At 42.1% G+C, this 20,219-nt stretch overlaps 1 long non-coding RNA gene and 1 pseudogene across 1 annotated transcript in view; one reads left to right on the plus strand and one right to left on the minus strand.

Annotated features, from left to right (window-relative positions):
- Positions 1-466: 466 nt before the first annotated feature.
- Positions 467-1,808, minus strand: LOC125398798 (uncharacterized; annotated as a pseudogene).
- A 12,141-nt stretch (positions 1,809-13,949) lies between these two features.
- Positions 13,950-20,219, plus strand: part of LOC148123476 (uncharacterized) — a 70,282-nt gene continuing 64,012 nt past the window's right edge. Inside the window, exon 1 of the long non-coding RNA XR_015738745.1 lies at positions 13,950-14,248. This is a non-coding gene — a long non-coding RNA (uncharacterized LOC148123476). The remainder of the gene's footprint in view (positions 14,249-20,219) is intronic.

Consider the following 20,219-nt stretch of genomic DNA (forward strand, 5'->3'; position numbering starts at 1 on the left):
ATTCAAAGCCCGGAAGAGTTTTTTGTTTTTGGCTAACTTCCTAGAATTCCCTGTGATTTGGCTAGAACTTGGTGCAGAGAACTGAGGTGTCCCTCAGTGGAGCCTGCCGGGCTCTGGCTGTCAGCAAGGCAGACCTAATCCTGTGTTCCTCCTCTATGGAGAGAGCAGTATCTATTAGGCCAACAAGTCACCTTCCAACAGTGACAAGGAACTAACTGGACTGCTGCTCCAAGCTGTGGAAGCGCTTGGAATGTTACAATGGTCGATAAGACAAAAGGAATCACAATGCGCAGATCCCAAGTGTACTGAAGACAAGTGCTTTGTGCTCACACTCCCTTAAATATTGTTCCCAAAGGAGCTTAGCCCCTCCAGCTGCAACTCTGGGAAGAGGCTGACACAGTTTTATGAAAAAGACATGAAGGGTAGAGGGGGTGGCAGGAGGGGAAGCACCCTTCAGTTAAAAAGATCAACCCTTGGTTTCAAGGTCAGATTCAGGCAGGCTGGCCTCAGGCGGTGTCAGGGTCAGAGGGAGGAGCATTCGCAGGGCGGGGCGGAGACTAGGGCGCTCTACTTCTCCTTCAGTCTGGTCTAGCATCCTCTGTGTACAGAGGTGTTCCTCTTTAGTGCACTTCAGCTTATCTTCCAAGTCATCAATGGTCTTTTCCAGTTTGGCTACCCGTCCTTCGGCAAACTCGGCACGGGTCTCTGCCTCCTTGAGTTTGTCAGTAAGAATCTTTATCTCCTCTTCATGCTTGTCTTCTTTCTGAGAATAGTTTTCTTCAGCAGCACTCAGACACTTCAGGTTCTGGTCCATCAGTCTGATCTGCTCATCCATCTCTCGGCAATGAGACTTGCCAGTTCGGCCCGTTCCTCTGTGCGTTCCAAGTCTCCTTCAATAATCACCAACTTGCGAGTCACCTCTTCATACTTCCTGTCTGCCTCTTCTGCAACGTGCTTCGCTTCCTTTAGCTGGATTTCCTGAAGTTCCATCTTTTCTTCATCTTTTAGAGCTCGATTTTCAATCACCTTCATCCCTCTCTCGCTCTCATCAGCACCCTTTTCTGCTTCCTCTAGCTTCTGTAGAGCAGTGGCAAGGCGCTCCTGAGCATGGTCCAGCTCCTCTTCAGCCAGCTGGCATAACCCAGCAATTCCACTCCTGGGAATATACCCTAGAGATTCCCTAACATACTACAAAAGCATTTGTTCTACTATGTTCATAGCAGCACTATTTGTAATAGCCAGAACCTGGAAACAGCCTAGGTGCCCCTCAATAGAAGAATGGTTAAAAAAGGTGTGGAACATATACACATTAGAGTTTTACTCAGCGGTAGAAAACAATGACATCTTGAATTTTGCATGCAAATGGATGGAAATAGAAAACGCTTTACTGAGTGAGGTAAGCCAGACCCAAAAAGAGGAACACGGTATGTATTCACTCATAAGTGGATTCTAACCATAATTAAAGGTCTTTGAGCCTATTACTCGTGATCCTAGAGAAGCTAAATAAAAAGATGAACCTGATGAAGATTATTTAGCTATCCGCCAGGAGGTAGGAAATAGACAAGAGTCCCAGGTAACCTCGGGTGCATGGGGGGGGGGGGGTGGGATGGTTGTTGGAAGGGGAGAGGGTTAGAGAGAAGGGAGTAGGGGAGGAATGGGGAAAGCTCGGTGGCCTGGGATGGGGGGAGGGAGGAAGGATAAATATGGGATCAGGGAAGAATATATTTCAACTAAGGGAGTCATTTTAGGGTTTACAGCAGAACCTGGATCTTGCACTTCACCATCTCGATGGTGGTGATCCCGGACATGGTGCCCACCCAGCTGCTTCTGGAATTCGGGGTCCTACCTCCTCCGCTTGGCTTGTAGCTGCTTCTCCTTGATACCTGTTTTGTTACATGTTAAAGTTAAAACCCTTTCTTTTATTTAGACAGAAAAGGAGAGATGATGTGGGATTCCCCTCTGTATGCTGTGAATATGTTTTATTACCATTGGTTAATAAAGAAACTTTTGGTCTATGGCAGGATAGAACCTAGCAAGGCAGGAAATCCAAGCAGAAACAGAGAAAAAAGGAAGGTTAAGGCAGAGAGATGCCATATAGTCACTCAAGAAGCAAGAAGTAACAAACCACAAGCCTCATGGTAAAATACAACGTAATAAAAATTGGCTAATTTAAGATGTAAGAGCTAGTTAGAAATACACCTAAGCCATTGGCAAAACAGTGCTGTGATTAATATAGTTTTGTGTGACTATTTAAGTCTAGTTGGCCAGAAAACAAAAGATCAATCTCTGATTACAGACCCCATCCTTTCTGTAGTATTTGTATTACCAGAATATAAATATAATTATGAATATAAATATATATTACCTTTATATTACCAGAAGGTGCTATGAATGCTGCCAAGGGAAGAAAGTAATTAATAGATCTACACAGCTGTTATTATGAACCACAACAATGACCAGTATGGTAAGATAATCCTAAAGGTCCAAGAAGATCATACATATCTCATTGGTAGCCAACAGCTGCCTAATTGGATTTCAAGTCCATTTAACAAGAGAAAAATTATTCCTGGTAGTAGCAGCCTACCCAACTACCTAGGACTAGCAAAGCCATGGAGATTAGAGGAGAACCTTATATCACCAATTTATTAAACCAGTGTAATTCTTACTTCCTAAAATGTATCCTTGTATCCACAGATAAGTGTAGCTAACAGCCCTTATCAAAGAAGCTTTTGTGTAGCAAGCAAGAAACCATTACAGAAAAACAAACCCAGCCATAAGTCACAGGTCATCTAATCGTGAGGATCCCAGCCTCACAGGATCACCTACAACATTATCTATCCCCTTGACTCAGGTATAATCATAAAAAAATCTCTGCTGTTGAGATTGTTACTCCCAGTAATGACAGGGAAGCTACACCCACGTTACCTAGACAATATAACATGAAAAATGAAAATGCCAATAGACATTCTAACTTTAAAGGAGAGCTGTGATATACCTGCCCCCCAAATCCAGCAGGCCTTCCTGGGACCGCAGTTGCTGTTCTGGCCAGGTAAGTAAAGTATGCTAACTGCAGACCTTCATCCCTCTTTCTGTTCTTTCATCTCAAATTTGGCAACAAAATAGCTACTGTAGCCTTCCTTCCTCCCTTGTACTTTCTTCCCTGGATTCTACAGATCTTCCTCTCCAAAACACTCTTTCCCCACTCTTGTTTTGTTCCAGTCCCCTATGCTAGCAGGCACTCCTTAGGAACCACAGGCCAATTTGCTCACAGAAACAGGCAGGGTTCTTTGCCTCCCGTTCTATTCTCACAAATTCAATCTCCCAGTCTCACCCATAAATCTGCAGTAGACAACCTGCTGAGGCCTTTCTTTCCCCGTCCCCATTTCCAACAGACCACACAGATCTTCCCCTCCTAACCTCCCTCCCTCCATTCTGCTTTATCTTTCCCCTCAGATCCAGTCCTGTGAATGCACAGGCAGCCTACATTGCACCTTCTGGTTCTATGAAAGTTAGCTTGTAGAGAGTATTCCAGAAAGAATGGGAGAGGAGTTAACAGGCTCGACACCTAGCTCAAGCTCTAGCGGCATTTAACAGCTTCTGGAGGAGATGAGTCTCTTTTCTTCAGAACTGTGGTTTACTGTAATCTGGTTCTCTGTAAAAAGGTTCCATGGATTGCCTCATACCATTTTCATAGTACTAGCTTTATGTTTTTAATGATTAAATAAGGTTATTCTTTTTGAATTCTTTTATAATATGACATTGAGAGATGACAGAATCTGAAGGTCCCCTAAAGAAGGTATTGCCTGGGGAGAGAAGTTTTCTGAGAAACTACCATACTGATTTCCAAAGTGGTTGTACAATTTTGAGTTCCCACCAGCAATGGATGAGTGTTCCCCTTTATCCACATACTCTCCAGAAGAAGCTATCATTAGTATTCTTGATTGTAGTCCTTTTGACAGGTATAAGATGGTATCTCAGAGTTCTTTTGATTTGCATTATCCCGATAGCTAAGGAAATTGAACATTTCCTTAAGAATCTTTTGGCCAGGGACTGGAGAGATGGTTCAGTGGTTAAGAGTACTGAATGCTCTTCCAGAGGACCCGGGTTCAATTCCCAGCACCCACATGGCAGCTTACAACTGCCTGAAGATCCAGTTCCAGGGAATCTGACACCTTCACACCAATGAACATAAAAAAAATAAAGTTAAATAAACCATAAAAATATTTTTTTAAAAAAAATCTTTTGGACATTTAAAATTCTTCTGTTGAGAATTTTCTGTTTAGTTCAGTAAACCATTTTTTAATTGGGTTCCTTAGAATTTTAATGTCTAATTTCTTGAGTTCTTCATATATTTTGGAGATCAGTCCTTTGTCTGATGTGGGATTAATGAAGACTTTTCCCATTCAGTAGGCTGCCTTTTTGTCTTATTGACTGTGTTCTTTCATGATGTCTTAGAGAGATTAGGGATACAAGGATCATATCTAAATATAATAAAAGCAATATACACCAAGTCGACAGCTAACATCAAATTACATGGAGAGAAACTCAAAGTCATTCCACTAAAATCAGGAACAAGAGAAGGCTGTCTACTCTCTCCATATCTCTTCAACATAGTTCTTGAGGTTTTAGTAACAGCAAAAAGACAACAAAAGGAGATCAAGGGGATTTGAATTGGAAAGAAAGAAGTCAAACTTTTGTTATTTGCAGATGATGTGATAGTTTACATAAGTGACTCCAAAATTCTACCAGAGAACCCCTACAGCTGATAAACACCTTCAGCAATGTGGCAGGATACAAGATAAACTCCAAAAAATCAGTAGTCCTCCTATACACAAATGATAAAGAAGCTCAGAGAAAAATCAGATAAACGTCACCTTTCACAAATAACATAAAATATCTTAGAGTAACACTAACCAAGGAAGTGAAAGAACTATTTGTCAAGAACTTTAAGACTTTGAAGAAACAAATTGAAGAAGATATCAGAAAACGGAAAGATCTCCCATGCTCTTAGATAGGAATGATCAACATAGTAAAAATGGCAATCTTACCAAAAACAGTTTATAGATTCAATGTAATCCTCATCAAAATCCCAACACAATTCTTCACAGACCTTGAAAGAACAATAATCAGCTTCATATGGAAAAACAAAAAAACAAGGATAGCTAAAACAATCCTGTACAACAAAGGAACTTCTGGAGGCATTACCATCCCTGACATCAAGCTCTATTACAGAGCTACAGTAATGAAAACATCTTGGTATTGGCATAAAAACAGAGACGTTGATCAATGGAATCAAATTGAAGATCCAGATATTAATTCACACACTTATGAACACCTGATTTTTGACGAAAATGCTAAAATTATACAACGGAAAAAAGAAAGCATCGTCAACAAATAGTGCTGGCATAACTGAATGTCAACCTGTAGAAGAATGAAAATAGATCCATATCTATTGCCATACAGAAAACTCAAGTTCAAGTGGATTAAAGACCTCAATATAAATCTGACCACACTGAACCTGATAGAAGACAAAGTGAGAAGTAGTCTTCAATGCATGGACACAGAGACCACTTCCTAAATATAACCACAGTAGGACAGATACTAAGAGCAACAATAAATAAATTGGACCTCCTGAAACAAACCCTAATTCTTAAATTAGTTTTTCTCAACTGGCAACATCTGCATAGATTTCCAGGTTTTTGTTTGTTTGCTTGGTTTTTTGAGACAAGATTTCTCTGTGTAGCTTTGGAACCTGTCCTGAAACTCACTCTGTAGATTAGGCTGGCCTCGAACTCATAGAGATTCGCCTGTCTCTGCCTCCCAAGTGTTGGGATTAAAGGCATGTGCCACCACCACCTGGCTAGGTTTTAGGACAGAATTCACAATATTTAAGGACCTAAGCCATGTTCCCTGTAAGTCTGTCTCACCATGGACCTCTGTTGACAGTGTTTGTCTACTTCATTAATTTCTCTTTCCCTGTGAGCACCAGGATTTTAGGCTATCATAAATAAATCATGTTGTCAAGGTGACCAGATCCTCATCTTGTGTGCTCAGACCTCATTCAGGGCGAAGAAGGTGTGTGAAACAAGATGGAAGAAGATACAAATTCAACATAACAGTAATTGTGAAGACACTTCATGATAGAGATCCTGATCAGGAATCTGAAATCCATGCCAACACAGAGTACTTTTACTCTGTGTTTAGACTGAAACCGATAATGGATCTACTTTATCAAGCAGTTGTAGTTAAAAATCCTGTGTATTCTAGCATTAGTTTGCTATGGTTAATTGATTGATTTGATGAAATAATTCTGTGAGCACTGTTGTATGGGAAATTGGAGTGTTTGAGGAGATAGAAAGTTAATTATATCACTGGAAATTTTAAACTATTTTCAATTCTAAAATGAGAATCTCAGAGATTTATAGTCTTGTCACCTCACTATCCCGAAACATAGCTTCTCCCTGGTGTCTCGTCTATGAGGTTTCTTGATTTCCGTAGTTATGTTCTCATCTATATTTTTCATGCATAAAATTTTTGTCATTGGTTATCCTTGACACATTTACATGCACTACTTTCTAAGATATCACTGATTTTGGAGCTTTTCTTTCACTATGACAAATATGTAACAGAAAACTCTGATAGTGCAGTGGGAAGTGAGAGACAGGTAGAGCTCTATGAGTTCAAGGCCACTGTTGCATACATAGTTAATTCCAGTACAACCAAAGCTACATAGTGAAACCCTTTCTGAAAGAAAAAGAAAGGAAGAAAGAAGAGAGAGAGACAGAGACAGAGACAGAGACAGAGACAGAGAAGCAAACAGACAGACAGACAAAGCTGTGACGCAAAAGCTTCACATGAGCTGGGCAGTGGTAGCACACGCTTTTAATCGCACCACTCAGGGAGGTAGAGGCAGGCAGAACTCTGTGAGTTTGAGGCCAGCCTAGTCTACAGTATGAGTTCCATGACAGACTCCAAAGCTACAGAGAAACCCTGTCTCAAAAAACAAACAAAACAAACAAACAAACAAAAATTCTTCCACATGACATTCCACCTTGTCATGACATATCACTGCCACACAGATAATCAGAGTCTTCAGTATAAAATCAAGAAGTTATCCCAGCTCACCTGTTTCAGCAGAGGCTGAGCCTTCACTGTCCTTCCACAGACACACACATGAGGGCAGAGACTTTCCATTAGATGTATGTATAATTAACATCTTGTCTCTTGCCTCCTATATTAAATGAAAATCCCAAAGAATGTGAGACTAGAATCAACACTGGGATTGGATGGTTCCATGCCTGAATCTCAAGGACTGTGATACCTGATCTGTGGCCACTGAAATATATCCTGGTCTTATTGGTATGTAACATGAGGGCCGGCTTGTTGGGGTTTCTGTCCCACCCGGTACTCCACAGCCGGCTATTCCCAAAGAAAATAACACAGAGTCTACATTAGGTTATAAACTGAATGGCCCATTAGGTCAGGCTACTTGTTAGTTCTTATGACTTATCTTAACCCATTATTTTGATCTATGTTAGCCATACAGCTCCGTACCTTTCTCAGCTGGGCAAGTTACATGCTGCCTCTTTGGTGGTCTGTGCAGGAGTGGCTGAGGAAGTTTCCTCCTCCCTAGCCTTCTCCTATTCTCAGTACCCTGCCTCCACTTCCTGTCTGGTTGACCCACCTATACTTCCTGCCTGGCCAATCAGCGTTTTATTAAAATACATGATTGACAGAATACAGACAATTCTCCCACACCAATTGGTGGTCTGGATTTAAGTGCCACAGTCAGGGAAAATTGGCGATAACTTTGGAGCAATAAATAACAGAAATATCATGAGGAGAAGGAATGGCTCATGGACATCATTGCCAGAGGGATGATTACTAAAAATCCATGCTTTGGGACAAGGTCAGTTCTGATCTCTGCACTTGAGCCATGAAAGATATGTACATGGAAGTCAGTGGGAACCTCAGGGGTTTGTATGATGATGAATATGGAATGTGAAAGGAGAAATTCAATGCTATTTCAGGACCTGATGAGTATTCTGAATACTATAATACACTGAAACAGAAAGAAAAAATTCACTGGAAGCAACCAAATGAGATCTGGGTGCAATGTCAGTGGACTCTGAGGAGCGCCTGAAGCTTGAAAGAATCTAACTGAGGAGGGACAAAACTTCATGGAGTTCACAGATGAAGAGGGATATGGTGGTAATCTTGATCTCCACAAGTGCTACCTCAACTGCATTAACCAGATGGCACCTGAGAAACTGGATTGCATCACATACTTGGCAAATTTGACAAGTTGCTTGACATTCCTAAAGGAAGAAAGGCTGCAGAGTGTAAGAGATCTCCAGGTATCTCTTACCTAGAGACACTACTGGAGTACATCCAGCATTGCACAGAAAGGGAGAAGTCCCTTCAGGATATAAATTCGTTCTTTGGGAAGATTCAGACTGACCCTGAGAATATTGGATTAATGGTACCTTTCAAGGATGGCTGAAAGAGACAAGTCTGTAACATGAAGGGGCCTGCTTGTTGGGGTATCTGTCCCACTCAGTTCCCCACAGCCGGCAAGCCCCAAAGAAAATTACATGAGATCTCCATAAGATTATAAACTGATTGGCCCCATGTGGATAACTGCATCCACAGAAAGCCTGAGAAAGCGTGGGAAAGAATAGAGTAAAGCATTTTTCTTGGTAGGACAAATTTCTCGGGCCTGTTCTGCTTGCTAGAGGCAAGCAAACACTCTCATCTAAGAGAGGTTTTCTGACTCAGCTTTAGCTGCAAAACCTTGCAGCTCTTTCAAGAGGTCCTGCCAAGAAACACTTAAACAGTGTTGATAAAAAGCTGACCGTATGCTTTTCGGTTTTCAGCCATAACAGGAAAAAAGCTGTGCCGTTTTAAAATGCTGGCTTTCTGGGCCATCCTGCCAGGACAAACTCTAACTCTTTCAGGCAGGCAGTCCAGCTGAGTGTGATCTGTGAGCAGAATGCTGCAGCTTACTTGCTGGCAGGGACCTTGAGATGCCTTAAAGTTCTGGCAATAAATATGGCTACAGCCGGTACCTCAGCCATGAGGCAGAAATTGCAGAAAGCTAAGGAATGGGCTTAATTTCTTAAACCAAGCCTTTAATCCTCTCCATAATGACTCATGTGGTCAGAAAAAGAGAGATATACAGTAAAGAGAGATTCAAAGACGAAGAAAATCCCTAAATGTTTTACAGTGTGTTAAAAGTATATGCAAGCTAAAGTTTAAAGTACTTAAAAATAAAAAAGAAGAAAAGAGAGTAGTAGGGTGTGGTGGTACACACCTTTAATCCCAATGCCTGCGAGGCAGAGGTACATTGACCTCTGTGACTTCAAGATGTGGTAGCACACGCCTTTAATCCAAAAGTTTGGGAAGCAAAGGCAGACAGACCTCTGTGAATTCAAGGTATGGTGGCAGACACCTTTAATCCCAGCACTGGGGAGGCAGAGACAGACAGATCTCTGTGAGTTCAAGGATAGTCTGTTCTACAGAGTTATTCCAGGACAAAGATATACAGAGAACCTGTCTCAAAAAGTCAAAATGTTGGACCTTAGTGTCCAAACACCGAGAAGGAATCGCCCCCAGAGACCATCTCATATATCATAGCCGATGTAAAAGCATGAGGATTTTATTAGTTCTGTCATGACAGGGTTCCTCAGCATTTGGGAAGCCGAGAGACCTCGAATAGCTGGTACAGGCTACTTTTAAAGGAGAAGGCCACAGAAGTAAAGGAAGTTGTTCGTTGACCATTATGATTGACTTATTCAAAAAGGGCTAATACCAATAATTGGCTGGAGAGCTATTGTCAGATCAGATGAGGTAAGAGGTCATTTTGACCCTGTTTCCCAGGGGACTGAGTCAAAACATACATGTATGGGTAATTGTTCAGGAACTGAGTCAACATCTTAAAGGTTATCTTGTCCCAATTTCTGGAGAACATATGTGCATGTGTAGCTGTTAGGTCCTTAGTTCCCAGGGGAGGAGGGGAAGTACTAAGGCATGGAGGTTGAGAGGGTTCAGAATTGTCAGAAATGGTTTCAGAATTGTCTTAAAATCTTACATTCCCTCCTCTTATTTGGTCAAATATCTCAATCTTGAGATATTAGTAAATTTGGGGGACTAATTGGATCTGTACCCAGAAATTAGCAAACCAGCGTTGTAGGCCCATCATAGATCACCAGGTCCTGTTGTCCTGGGACTTGGAAGAGTTAGGTTTGTCCCAAATTTTAGGACATATAAGAGCTGATATGATTGAAACTGCCAGAAGAGGCTATTTCCTCATAATAGGGAGGTCCTGCAGATAGGCATAGCCAGCAAAATTGTGTCAAGCTGGGGTCAGTACTATTTAGCAAAGAAAGTCTCTGGCCTGTATTAGAGGTTGCCAGCAGTGAAGCAGGGGTTGCAGAAGGGTTCTTAGCACTAGGAGTGGGGCCCAGGGCCCTGGCAAAGGGGGCTACCTCAGCAGGGGCTAGCAGGCCCTGGTCAGGTAATACTGGGTTGGTCCCTAGTACCATGGTCATGGGAGGTGTTACAACAACTCGCAGGGTGAACAGAATTTCTATGACTTTTCTTTCTGAATCATATTGTAAGACGTTAAGACAATTCTGAAGCCATTTCTGACAATTCTGAACCCTCTCAGCCTTCATGCCTTAGTGCTTCCCCTCCTCCTCTGGGAACCAAGGACCTAACACATGCACGTACTCAGTTCCTGAACAATTACCCATACACATATGTTTTGACTCAGTCCCCTGGGAAACGAGGTCAAAATGACCTCTTACCTCATCTGATCTGACAATAGCTCTCCAGCCAATTATTGGTATTATCCCTTTTTGAATAAGTCAATCATAATGGTCAACGAACAACCCCCCTTCTCCTTTAAAAGTAGCCTGTACCAGCTATTCGAGGTCTCTTGGCTTCCCAAATGCTGAGGGACCCTGTCATGACAGAATTAATAAAATCCTCATGCTTTTGCATCGGCTGTGGTGTATGTGGTAGTCTCTGGGGGTGACTCCTTCTCGGTTTGGACACTAGAGTCCAACAATATATCTGTAAACCCCAAGTATTGCATGTTAACCTGTTAGCTCTTTTTTTTTTTTCTTAGTGAAAGTGATTGTGATTTCAGATTTTCCTGGTGTGGTATAGGTGAAAGAGACTAAGTCCTTTTTGCTAACCCCCAACCAGGAGACATTGGCACTGGTTTTACATTCCCAGGCAGCATAATAAAATATTTTAGCCCCCCCCCCAGTACTGCAGAGTTTGCTTTTCCCCCCAGACAAATATATCATTTATAATATTTGCATGCAGGACAAGAATTTCTGGGGCTTTGCTCAGTATCTTCCCAAGAGTTTTTTGCTAAAACATATAGGTCAAAAGTTAGCTGGGGAAACTAGAGTTCAGGGGAAGAACTCTAGTGTCTAGCCTTAAGGCTTGCCCAGTCTCAAAGTTAGTCAGGGTCCAGGTTAAGTTCTATGGTATAAACATCAGGGCAAAGATCAGCAAGCCTGGCAGAGTCAGGCCTCCTTGACGGATTTTGTGTATGCTGAAGCTTTCATTTGAAAGGTCCTGGGTCATCCTGTGGAGGTGCCGGCTTGACGTTAGATGCATGGATCCAGGCTGCAATACCATCCACTTTGAGGGCAGTAGGTGTCTTAAGAAGCATGGTGAATGGTCCCTTCCAGCGAGGTTTAAGGTTCTGGGACCGGTATCTCCAAATGTATACAGAATCGGCAACCTGGAACGGGTGTGAAATTTGCGGGTGCCCGGGCTGGCGTTTACTTTAACCTCTCTTTCTTTCATTTTTACTTTTAACTTTTGGGTTTCTGAGACAGGTTCTCTGTGTATCTTTGTCCTGGAACTCCCTCTGTAGACAAGGCTATCCTTGAACTCACAGAGACCTGTCTGTCTCTGCCTCCCCGGTGCTGGGATTAAAGGTGTCTGCCACCACACCTTGAATTTACAGAGGTCTGCCTGTCTCTGCCTCCCAAGCTTTGGGATTAAAGGCATGTGCTACCACACCTTGAAGTCACAGAGATCTGTCTGCCTCTGCCTCCCAGGCATTGGGATTAAAGGTGTGTGTTACCACACCTTTAAACTCTGTGAAGCATCAGTCTGCATCCACAAGGTATGTTCAAGTCAGAAAGATGACAAGTTATGGTAAGGACCCAAGTACTTTGTAAATAGACAGGATGAAAAAATAAAGGAGACCCATGAGGAGGCTCTGAGAGTGTAGGAACAGCCCTCCCTCATACTCACTAGAAGTTACTGGCTGAGAAAAAGAGTTTGATTTACAGCTCCATAGGTTGATTTTTGACCTCCATAGAGTATAAAGAAATGAACAGAGAGTGCATGGATTTTAATGAGATTTGTTACTGTTTATTATGCCAGTAAATACCTGATTCTTGGTTCAGAACCAAGGTAAAGCAAATCCTGCCACCTCGAGGAGAGAGTTGCCCATTCTGAAAGAACAGTCCTGTGACACAGAACAAATGTGAGGACAGCACTGGCGTGACAGGTGTCCTTGCATGAACTGGAATGTCATTTATGATCAGGCTTACTGTGGAAATAGAGAAGCTGGGCCATTTAGCAATAGGAGCTAAGTTGCATTGCTAGCACACATCTTCCCTTTTGCTGAAAGGCCTTAAGCATGTACTCCTCACCTTCACAAGGAGTTATTAAGTCACCTCAGATCAGGAAGGAGACTCTCAGGTCAGAGTAGTTGCTGTACAATACTGTCCTGCAAACTTAGTTTTCAAGATGGTTGTGATACTGTATTCCTGTAATACCAGCACTCAGAACTCAGACATTGTTGTAAAGTAGGATCATGCTAGAGGCATTTCTTTCTGATATTATTATAACTTAGGTATTATTATAACTTAGGTATCTTAAAACGTTGAGCTAAGAATGCAGCCCAAATGTCTCTGCTTTAAAGTTGTGAGCTCATTCAGAAGTGAATTTATTCAATGAGGAAGCTTAGAAATAGGCAGATCTCCCAAGTATCATGTCCAGAAAACCCCTTTGCTCCACTGTTTAGGGAAAACATTCCTTTGGAAATGGCTCCCATGTTCTTCATGCCCGCCACAGGTAAGAGATCTCTCTCAGCTCTTTAGTCTTGGATGTTGCTATAGCTATTCAACTTGACCATATACAGAAACAACTAAAATCCCTGACATTAGGATTTAACTCTCAGAGATTTTTGAAAATTAAATCATGTTATGAAAATCTACCATCAATCCAGGTTTGTCAAGGTGAAAAGATACATTTTTTTTTTTAAATCAGGGCCCCAACTTCTGCTGGCAACCTACATATATAAAAGACATTGAAAAAGTAAGTTCTCTCTCTCTCTCTCTCTCTCTCTCTCTCTCTCTCTCTCTCTGTCTTTGCCTACTTGGCCTAGATCTGACTAGCAGTTCTATCCTTTACTGGTATTAGAGGCTACTTTTTAGGAATTCCCGGGAATACCTTTGCAGACAGAAACATCTGCTGACTAACAATAGGGCTCCTCACCCAATTTGTCTCTACGTACTCAGGGTAACTTGGAGACTATACTCTGCATTATTATTCATTTTCTAGAGACTGACTTGGATTTCAGGAAGGAAACTCCTACAGGAATGGAGCCCTCATCCAGCCCAGACTTATCACAGTGTTTTGCTCTGGCTCCTACTTTTTTCTCAGTGTATTCTAAAGACAGTCTGCCTGAACTCAGAATGAAGCCACTCTTGTTTGGAGTCCTAAAATCTCTTTTAATTGTTAATATTCCAGACACATTAATACCTGTGGTACAGAAAAAAACACTCCACTGCACATTTTGCAGTGAGCTGTGCAAACTAACCACCAGGAGGAAGAGGCGAAGAGCTTACAAAACGCTGGAAGAGGAAAGTGTCAGCAATTGGAGGTCACAAGCAAGTACAATTGTAATGCAAATCACTGCAATTTGGGAAAGGCTTGAGCCTGGTTTAAACACCTGGGCCAGAACCCAGTTTGCTTAGTCCTTGAGTACAATCTAATCCCAAGGGAGGTACTCTTGTCACTCAGACATCAATAGCCAATCAGGATCTCGAGGCCGAACACCAGTTAGAAGGTGAGCGGGTGGGCTCTTCCAGACTTCCGGTGCAGGCTAGGATCCGTATCTGAGCAAGCGCGAGTGCTGTGGTGTTCCGTGCTGAGAGCAGTGCTGCAGGGAGCTGTGTGGGGCCAGGGAGAGCTCGGAAGCTGCGACATGGTGAGTGAAATGCTGCTCTGTTCAGGCGGGGAGGAGTGGATGCCTGAGCCTTGGGAGCCACGTGATTAGCTTCTGCCCCGTCCCCCAGCAGGCAGAAGCAGGCAGCCGAAAATGGCATTCTATAAAGTCCTTGCATCTCGCTGGCCAGGGTTGTAGCCTCTGAATAACATTCCATCTGGGGCTCCATCTGCTTAGAGCAGTTGGAACAGGGTGAGTGAAAATGGGTGCAGTTGCGAAACTGAAATTGCCGCTGTTTGGGGGAAAAGGGAAAAGTTTATTCGAAACTGGCCATGCTGTCTTATGGGAAACTGTCAAGAATAAAAAGGTAGATGCACACGTTACAACAAAAGTTGTATTTTATTATGCTAGGGTGCTCATACAAGGTTCACGTTCTAAATTCCCAACTGAAGGACAAAACCTCTCTCCCACAGTCTTTTCACCTGTGCCATTTTTCTAAGCTAAAAGTCAGGTAGGTCCTGTCCTCACAGAAGTCTCTGATTTGAAAGTCTCTGATTAAAGAAAGCATCAGGATCCAGGGGTAGACTCTCCAGCCCTGAGACAGATCAAGGTGACCTCTCACCAGATGACCAGAGCAGAGCATTGCTCTTGACTTATATACTGTCCAGTGGAATCATGGGGTTCAAGGACTTCTTGTTATCTCAAGTGAATGTCACTGATTTCTGCTTGTTTGGTAAAGCCTTCCACATAGTGGGGCTGTTGACTACGCTGTTTTTACATGTCAGAAAGCCAGTTTTTACAATGCTCATTAAAGATGTCAGGGAGAAGCAGCAGGGGGTGTTTCCAGAGTTAAATGGGAGCAGAAAAAGAGGGTTGTTAGCTGAAGTGCGCCTTGTAAGCGGGGAGCCTAGAGCCTAACATTGGCCTTGACAAGTTAATAGGCACACAAGCATGTTTCTGGCAGAAGTTAGCCAGAGAGGAGTTTTGAAGTTTTGTTTCAGATAGAAACTTTCTTCACTCCCCTGAGGAAATGACGACATTTGTCTAAGTGACTGACCTTGGCAAAAAGGGTTTTTTGGGGTACCAGACACAGGGGACTGAGTATTGATACAACCTGGTTATTACTGTCATCATGCTTTGGGTGTCTAAAAATCAAGTTGCTATACTCAGAAACACCTAGTTTCTCTAGTAACTTCTAGAAGTGAAGCAAATCACATTTAAAATATACTTGCAAAATCCATTTGGAGTTATTTTATGGATGTTATAAACATTTCCTGGGTTGGATAGGACTCCACTACTGTGATGTAGAAAAGTAAAACTGAAGGTATAAAGGATTTACCAAAACTTAGGAGAAAGAAAGCCATACTAAATAGGATTGATTTGTAGCAGGTCTGCTTCCAATCTATGGCAAAGTTAAGTCATATGCTAACCAGGCCTGTTAGAGATTAGGATGTTAAGATGTAACTATACGTACACCAGGATCTACAAGGATGTAACTATATGTTCACTAGGATGAACCAGGCATGTGATTGCAAACTGTAACAAAATATAAAACTCTGATTTATTACCAGCCACTAGTCCTATATCCAAGAGCAAGCCTATGAAAAGCCTCCCAGAAGAGCATTACAGGGTTAGAACACCTATTAAGGGCTGGTGTTCCATATACCTCCATTCATGCCAAAAAGCATAGTTGCCCTGATGGGAAACAATGCCGTGCATGACAATATTAGAAATGGATGAAGTGGTGTGCTGAGGGCTGGCCCGCTCAGTTGCTGCTTTCTACTATGTAGAGAAGGAACATAACTTCTCAAACTTTGGAACATAACTCGTAGAGCCAGTAACAGCCTGAGGCCTAGCCCTTTTCAGCTTTTTTTTTTTTTTTTAAGTCCCCAAGCTATAGAGCAAAGACATTTCCTGCTTTTAACCGGGAATATTCTTGGGAGATCTGATAAAGGTCTTTAGCCAGGGCCTTAGGAAAGGAGCTGCTTCAGATCCTCAGAATTCCAACTCTCCCTAGCACATGAGTCTGATTATGAATTCCATGTCTGCTGTGGACTAGATCAGAATACACTTGAGACACCCTATGTTTTCCTTATGCCACCTTGTTTGCTCTGGCTCTTCCTGAAGTTATTCCATTGTTTTAGAGTTCCTGTTGATTCATGGAAGCTTCCCATTTCCTATGGTTTCTGCTCTGGAAGTAGTTGACAAATGCTGTTCTTTTAAAGAAGCTTCCTTGGCTTAAGGTTGATTGTGCAAGACCTCCTAACCCAGGTTTTATCTTTTCTGTCATCCCATCTTCCTGGCATTTCCCCATCAAGACACAGTCATTGAAGAAAGGCCTGCTGTTTCAGTTAATTGGAGTACTTAAGAAATCCTTCTGGGATTATCTTTGCTGTGAATATCTAACATCTGCCTGAGTGGCAATCTCCTTACAGTCTCTTTTCCCTGTATAACATGCTCCAAATATTACCTGGGACCCAAACCTAAAAGAGCTTTAAGGAGGTCAGCATATGTGACATGCAGAATCTGTGCCAGGTTGGCTCCTTGTTGAGCAGTAGGCAGAAGGCCACGCACAGTATTGTTACAGAGTTTCTACTTTATTAATCTTTGAAGTGTGTGCAGTGTTTTCTCCCTGTAAGCACATGTTAATCTAGCACAGTTGCACCTCCAGCCTTGTAGAAAGATACTTCTGAGACAAGCTCTGTTACATTGACTTAGGTGATCTTGAACCCAGTCTGTTGCTCCTCAAGGACCAACCTTGCTGTCCGCTCATTTAAACTTCTAAATTCTTCAAGAAAAAGACTGTACTCCTGTATTTGTAAAATTACCTATTTGAATCATGTAGTGGAGTATCCCTTGAAGAAACAGAAAAAGGGCTTTCATGTGGAGCATGATTTCTGCCTTCAGAGCAGAATGGGAGGAATCATTTGCTGTGTAGACTACAGGAGGCAACAGGTTAGGTAATTGCTAGAGCACAGAGTGAAGTTTAAGGCTGTCCACTCCAAACTCACCATTGTGAAGAAGGATCTCATTGGGTCAGTCTGTGTAATTTTACAACATTTGTTAATTCGTGCCCTGTGAATGAGAGCAGACCAGATGGAGGAGTGTACAATTTAATGAGAGTAGCTTGAACTAATGAATATTGAGTTTGTAATTGTGAATCTCTCTGATGGGGGTATGAGCAATTCAGGTTGAAACAGTTAACCAGGCTGAGAGGTTTGAGACACAAGTCGCCCGTTGGCTATTACTATGTGTTAGGAAACAGACCACAGCAGCCAACATTGCAAATAGCAGCAAGGTCAATCAGGAGGTCCAGTACCTATAGGTTACTCACATGGGGAAGCTCACCTCCCTCCTGCCCTGAACATATTCTCCTGTCACTGGTATTTTCTTCTTCCTGAGTTCTTCATTTTTGTAAGTGACAGAAACTCCTTTCTACTCTGCAACCAAACCTCCACAGAACTTATCATAGCTCAGTTTTTCTCATCTGTAGCTGAAACTTTCTCATAACACACTGCAGGCCCAGTCTCAATGACCCGGGATAGTGGTCAGGGTGGCCTAGTCACAGTTTTTTATTTAAAGTGCTAAAACATCCAAACTGATGCTAATAACTATCTTTTCAGGGCTAGTGTGAGGATCATACTGTCCAGTGACACAGAAACATTTAAATCTGTGTTATAATTTCCGAGAATGAGAAAGAGAGGTGGAAAGTGTATTGACTTGTAGGCATATTCCAACATTTTGGGACACTTCAAGTTAGAGTAACAGCATTATTCCTCATTTAGTGTCCATAAACCTCTAGTGGCCTGGATTAGAATGTAGTCACTTGATTGAAAATCCTCACAGGTATATGAAGCACTTTATTTCTTATCTCATTGGTGGGTTACTATAGGCTTCTTATTGCTATTTTAGTGTTAGGAGCCTTTTTTGAAGATGTTTCTTGGTAGGGATCTGATTTTTGTGTCTGTAGCCTCACCCCATAGCCTTTTCTTAGTGTCTACTTTCTTGTGGTCAACATTTATCACAATACTTTTTTTCTTGTGTTCTCATGTGTACACCACCATTATAGATGATGTCTGTGAATTACCGAAGATACCCCAGGAACAATTGCTTTTTATTTGTAAGTCATTTTGCTAGCTTGATGGGTTTTTTTAATCGTTTTTTTTTTTATTCTTAAAATACATTCTTTTTTGGATCACAGGGATTCTTTTGTAGTCCTGTCTTTCCTGTTTTTTGAGACAGTGTTTCCTTGCATAGCCTATACTGTCCTTGAAATCAGTTTGTAGACCATGCTGGATGTGAACTCACTGAGATCCACTTGCTTCTTTAAAATTATCTCTGTAGTCTAGGCTGTCCTGGAACCCAAAGGCCTAACTGCCTCTGCCTCCATAGGGCTGGGATTAAAGGTATGCTCCAGCACACCTTACTTTTTCATTTCTATATTATTGACAGGTTGGCCCAGAATGTATGGTTTTGTATATGTCAAGCACATACTGTTCTGCTGTGCTTTACCAATATCTTGACTTTGAACATTCTCAGAGTGTGTAATTCTTTATTCCAGGGTGTCTTACATACATGACCTTAAGATTTATGAGCCTCCAGAGTCATGGGATGACAGGTGTGTGACAGTCTTACCACCATTCGTGAATTTTTAATTTTTTTTGTAGCAAATATGAATCTATGCCTGCATGCAAAGATATACATGACACTGCTGACTGATACTCACAACAATCATAAGATGTCTGCGGAATCCCTGGACTTGGAATTATGAATACTTGGGAGCACCCATGGAAGCACTGACTCTTGAAACTCCCTCTTCTGAAAGACCAACAGGCATTCTTAACTGCTGAACCATCTCTCCGGCACTGTGCTATTTTTTCATGTTCAATGTTTGCATTGCTTACATTGGAAACTGTAACTATTTAAGCATGCAAGCAATTTTAGCTAGATGTTATTCTTACAGTTTATTTTTTTAGATAAGCCTTTTTTATAAAATTAGATTTAAAAGAATATCGATCCAAGTTCCTACTCCCTTCCTGCCTCCCATTCCCTCCACATACCCTCCGACCCCACCCCCATCCAATCCTAAGAGAACGTAAGGTACCCTGCATTGTCCAGGGTTCAAAGCCCTCCCTACTATATCTAGGTTGAGCAAGGTATACATCCAAATAGAATAGGTTCCCAAAAAGCCAGTACATGTAGTAGTGATAAATTCTGGTGCCACTGCCAGTGGCCCCTCTGTCTGCCCCAGTCATGCAACTGTCAACCACATTCAGAGGGACTAGTTTGGTCCAATGCTTGTTCCTTCCCAGTCCACCTGAAGTTGGTGAGCTTCCATTAACTCAGGCGGACTGTTTCAGCGGATGAATCCATCATGGTCTTAACCTTTTTGCTAATATTCTCATTCTTCCCACTCTTCAACTGGAGTTTGGGAACTCAGTCCAGTGCTCCGATGCAGGTCTCATTATTTGCTGGATGAAGGTTCTGTGGTGATATTTAAGATATTCATCAGTCTGACTACAGGGAAAATCAAGATTGGGCCCCCTCTCCTCTATTCCTTAGGATCTTAGCTGGGGTTATCCTTGTGGATTAGTGGGAATTTCTCCAGAGCCAGGTTTCTGCTAAACCTATAATGGCTCCCTCAATCAAAATATCTCTTTCCTTGCTCTCATATCTGTCCTTCATCCATTTCAACTATCCCATTCCCTCAAGTACTCTTCAACACTTCCCTTCTTCCCTCCTCTTCCCCGTCCACCCTTCCTTCTCTGCCATCCCCATGCTCCTAATTGTATTAGGCTGTCTTGTCTATTTCCAATTTCCAGATGAATCTATATATGTTTTTCTTTGCGTTCACCTGATTACTTAGCTTCTCAAGGATCATAAACTATAGGCTCAGTGTCCTTTGTTTATAACTAGTATCTACTTATGAGTGAGTACATACCATATTTATCTTTTTGTGTTTGGGTTACCTCAGGCAGGGTAGTGTTTTCTAATTCCACCCATTTGCGTGCAA

The sequence above is a fragment of the Myodes glareolus genome, chromosome 1 (genome assembly GCF_982192425.1).
Source record: "Myodes glareolus chromosome 1, mMyoGla1.1, whole genome shotgun sequence".
Taxonomy (NCBI): Eukaryota; Metazoa; Chordata; class Mammalia; order Rodentia; family Cricetidae; genus Myodes; species Myodes glareolus.